A 5,470-nucleotide genomic window follows, 5' to 3' on the forward strand; every position below is an offset into this window, starting at 1 on the left:
CCGGCACCTCCAAGGCCTATGAGAAACCCGAAAACCCTGTTGATGAGAATTGTATTACTGCTTTGTTTGAATCTGATGATGTACTCGCCAATACTATCAATGAAATGAACTCAGATTTTGCTTACTTGCTTGATGTTGATTCTGATCATTCCATGCATTCTCATTCATATAACATGCCTACATTTGAAATCAATACAATAGAAATGTCAACTTTCAATCTTGGCACGGATGAAAATCCTAAACTTATACAAATTGCTCAAGAATTAACTACTGAAGAGAGGAAAGAATTTGAGAGAATAATTAAAAAATACGAAATAGTGTTTGCTTGGACGTACGAAGATATGCCAGGAATCGATCAATCAATCTCGTTCACAACTGAGTGGGGGACGTACTGCTTGATGCTCGTAAAGTATATATCAGTTAATAGGACAAGTGTATCCTATCGCAACAAGTAATAAAGTGCTAAGCACGAGATCGAACCACAAGGACTATTCGTTACAACTAGCAAATCTACCTAGAATGATCTAATTGTTTAGAGGGTTGGATAAAAGTTGGGTTTTTGAATAACTAATTAAAGCAATAAAGATAACAAAATAAAGTGAACAATTGATAGGGTAGAAGGTGAATTGACGGATGGCACAATATAGGTTGAGGATTCCTTTGATTAAATCCTAGGTATGAATTTAGGGAGTTCAGATTTGTGTTTTACCAATGATTGAAGGTAATTGTCCTAAGTGAAAGACTAATTTGATCAGAATTGTCCTTCCTATTCACATGCATTCGGGTGACGGCTTGATTAGGCATATACCCTAGGTCATGCAAAGCATTAGGTTTATTGACAACTAAGGCTAAAGCCGTAGCCCAGCCACAAAGCCTCATTCCTAGTGGTCTCTAGCGAAGTCAGGTTTACACAAGTTCGGTATAGACGATTCCGTGGTCAGGTTCTCATCTATCTATAATCCTATTTAATGTCAGGGTCACAGGCATTAAGCATATTATATACATAAACAGGCTAGTTGATCATTATCAATGTTCATTCTAGCATAAATCCTGTTCCTAACAATACCTAGGCATTAAGCATGCATAAACTGATCAATCAAAGGTCCTAGATCCCTAATCATACATATTCATACAATCAATTTCATCCCCATCCCAAATTGGATGGAGATCAGTTCATAGACAAACTAATCATAATAGGAGGAAATCGTGAATAACGGAAAAAGCTTCAATTAAATATAATCGCAAAGGATAAAAGGGAAAGAGATAGAAATCCAAAACCCGTTTTGCCAATTCTGATTACAAAAATAGAAGATGAAGAACTTCCCCCATCAATTGTTCTTGAAAGAAAAGACAAAACAGAAAATAAACCTAATCTAGAAAGCAAGGAAATAAAACTAAAAATCTACATTACGACGGCTCCCTATTGAATCCGTCCCCGAATAACTGAGAGGAGCTCCCTATTTATAGAGATAGGGCGAAACCCTAGTGTCTCCGGGGGTACAAAGATCGCTTTCTATATTAACAGGGGATTTTTGGGCATAATAGTTCGACATTCCAGCAAGGGAGAGGCGTTTTTGCGCCTCTCCCGCCTCGTCTCGTCGAGACAGGAAGTGTCTCGTCGAGACAGGAAGTGTCTCGTCGAGACGAGGACCTGTCTCGTCGAGACACTTATGTGTCTCGTCGAGACAGGCCTTGTCTCGCCGAGACGCTTTTGTGTCTCGTCGAGACAAGTGCCAAAATGGGGCAGAACTCTGGTTTTTATCCGTTTTGGTCAATGGGCTTCCGAAATATGCTCTAATGGTCCCTGGCGAGTCCCAAAAGTGCTCCGACGGTCCCTGAATTGTCCAGAATTGCTCCAAAAGGCTCGGTCTGGTTCGGGAATGCTCAAATAGGCCTAAAAACACCTGAAAACACAGAAAATGCCATAAATAACAGAAATTACTAATTCTAACTAAAAGACAACAAAACGATAATAAAACTGAAAGGAAATAAAGCAAAAGTAAGCTAAAAGGGGCCTAAAAACCCTATACAAATGGGAGTTATCACTGCTATAGAGTAATGCCATTTGGTTTAAAAAATGATGGGGCAACTTATTAACGAATGGCTACGGAACTGTTCCACGATATGATACACAAGGAAGTGGAAGTCTATGTGGACGACATGATGGTCAAATCGGAGACGAGAGAGGGGCATTTTGCCACACTTAAGAAGTTTTTGGCCCGAATTACAGAATTCAAGTTAAGGTTGAACCCGAAGAAGTGCTTCTTCGGTGTTTCATCGGGGAAAATCTTAGGCTACATAATCAGTAACAAGGGGATTGAGGTGGATCCCGATAAGGTAAAGGCCATACAGGAAATGCGAGCACCAAAGAATGAGAAAGAAGTAAGAGGATTCCTGGGGCAGGTTCAGTATATCAGTCGGTTTATAGCACGACTCACTGTGATCTGCGAGCCGATCTTTAAGCTGCTATGGAAAGATCAACCCACGGTTTGGAATGATAAGTGCCAGCAAGCATTGGAGAGTGTCCGGAACTATTTGTCTAATCCACCGGTTTTGAGACCGCCTAAACTCGGAAAACCGCTTCTCCTCTATGTAGCGATCGAGGAACGATCAATTGGGGCAATGCTGGCCCAGGAAGGGGAAACCGGTGTGGAGCATGTGGTGTATTATCTGAGTAAGAAGTTCCTGGAATATGAGCTTAAGTATAACATGATCGAAAAGACGTGCGTGGCAGTAGTATGGCTAACAAGGAAACTGCGGCACTATTTTCAATCTTACAAAGTAATCATTATCTCCCGGATGGATCCCGTGAAGTATCTGTACCGAACTTCGTCTCTAACAGGGAAGCTAGCCCGATGGTTGTTGCTCTTGTCCGAATTCGACATCGAATACGTAACGAAAAAGGTTATTAAGGGGAGAGCCGTAGCGGAATTCCTGGCCAATCAGCCTCTAAATGCAGAAGAGGAGGAGATAAACTATGATTTCCCCGATGAGCACTTGAACGCAATAGAAGTTATACCGTGGAAAATGTTCTTTGACGGAGCAGTTAACTCGAATGGAGCCGGGGTAGGAGTGCTACTTATCTCACCAGAAGGGGAAAGGATTCCAATGGCGAAGAAGTTGTCGTTCCCTCTCACTAATAATATGGCCGAGTATGAAGCATGCATCTATGGGTTAGAGTCACTAGCGGCACTAGGAGCGTCATATGTCGAAGTCTGGGGCGACTCAAAGTTAATTATCGAGCAAGCCCAAGGAAATTGGGAAGTAAGAGAAGAGAGATTGCGCCCGTACCTAGATCAGCTAGGGGGGTTAGCACAAAGGTTTGGGGAGTGTCGTTTCTATCATGTTCCTCGAGCGTAGAACCAAGCGGCGGATGCTTTGGCCACATTAGTGTCAGTATGGGATAATCCTCGGAACCTTGCCTCGAAGCCTTTGGTGTTAAGGAGGTCCCACAAACCGTGCTATAAAGACATAATGTTGTTGGGAGCGGATGAAAAGCCTTGGTATTTCGATATCGTGAACTTCATGAAAAGTGGAACGTACCCGGCAGAATCAAAACTTAGGGATCAGGCTGTGATCAGAAGGTTAGCTCAGCAATTTGTCATCCACAATGACTTGCTTTACAAAAGACACGCCGATGCTTTACAATTGAGGTGCTTGGATGAAGGAGAAGCCCGTGAGGCAATGAAGTCAGTACACTCGGGAATTTGTGGAGCCCATATGGGAGGAGCAGTATTAGCAAAGAAAATCGTAAGGCAAGGCTTCTATTGGCTCACCATGGAAAGAGATTGTAACGAATATGCGAAGAAATGCCATGATTGTCAAATCCACGGAGATTATAATCACTTGCCAGTTATGGAACTGCACGTGTTAGCACCCATTTGGCCGTTTACAGCTTAGGGCATTGATATCATCGGTGAGGTGAGGCCTAATGCGTCAAACAGACACAAATTCATTGCAGTCGCCATTGATTACTTCACGAAGTGGGTAGAGGCAGAATCGTTTAGCAAGTTGGGATCTAAGCAGATGAGGAAGTTCATTGAAAAGCACCTAATCACCAGGTTCGGAGTGCCTCATCACATGATCACGGATAATGGGGTCCAGTTTCAGGGGGAAGTGAGAAGTCTCCTCCAGGAATACGGTATCGAGCATCATAGGTCTTCTCCATATCGCCCGCAAGCTAACGGTGCAGTGGAGGCCGCAAACAAGAACCTTAAGAGGATTCTCGTAAAGACGGTGGAATCGCATCGGAATTGGCACGAGCAACTTCCGTTCGCTTTATGGGCTTATCGCACGACGGTTAGAATGTCAACTGGGGCAACGCCGTTCTCCTTGGTATATGGGGCAGAAGCCGTTCTCCCGATTGAGATTGAAAAGCGATCGTTGAGAATCGCAGTAGAAGCAGAGATTCCCGAGACGGAATGGGTGAAGAAGCGATATGAACAGTTGGCATGGGTGGACGAGAAAAGGATGGAGGCTTTACCATGTGCAGTTATATCAGAGAAGGATGGCCCGAGCCTTCAACAAAAAAGGTCAAGGCCAGCCCTATCAAAGAAGGGGATATGGTGCTGAAACAGATCCGGATGACGCACACCGACCCTAGGGGCAAGTTTAGGCCAAACCAGGAAGGACCATTTCTTGTAAAGAAGATACTAAGCAAAGGAGCGGTGAAGCTAACTACTATGGACGGCATGGAGTTCTCCGAACCTACCAATCTGGATAGGCTTAAGAAATACTTTTCGTAAAAAAAAAAGAGAAATAAAAATTCCCGATAGGTTTAAAACCCACAAAGGGCGATCTATGCAACAATAAGGGACATCCCAATGAGTGAAAATCCGAGAGGGCGCTCATTTGAAAATTCCGGGATAATAAAAGGAGAGTTGAAAAATCGCTGGGATCTGAAAACCGAAAAAAGGCGGGTCCTGGTAACAGTAGTTATATCTTGAGCAATTATGAAAATAATGTATAAGCGGCTAAGTATTTCTGTTATTTGTAAATAAATAAAGGCATGAATATATTTGAAGAGGACGATTGGAATCATTATAATCTACTGAATGCATTGTATTATGAATCATGAGTTATACATTTCCTACCACTTTCACATAAAAAGCCTACATCCTATCCACCCCTCTCCCTATATATAAGCTATACATCGGGGTAATACTAATAAAAGAAAGCTGCAAGGCATGATAATGGTGAGCTCATCAAGGAGGGAACGATCCAAAGTCCTAGAAGTCCTCGAAGTCCCTCGTACGTGAGGCCCGCTGGCCAAGGTCTCCTCGGCAATCCGGCGCCCCTCCTCAGCTACATGGCGGCCCTCAGTCTCTGCACGCATCCGCTCCATCCAGATAGCGTCCCTCTCTCGATATACGTGTCCAACCCGAGCATCGGCGTCTCACTGCGACTCGCTAAACCTCTGATCATTTGCGTGAAGATCACTCTGCAAAAAAAAAGAGAAGGAAAAAAAACA

Source organism: Euphorbia lathyris, chromosome 8 (assembly GCF_963576675.1).
Source record: "Euphorbia lathyris chromosome 8, ddEupLath1.1, whole genome shotgun sequence".
NCBI lineage: Eukaryota > Viridiplantae > Streptophyta > Magnoliopsida > Malpighiales > Euphorbiaceae > Euphorbia > Euphorbia lathyris.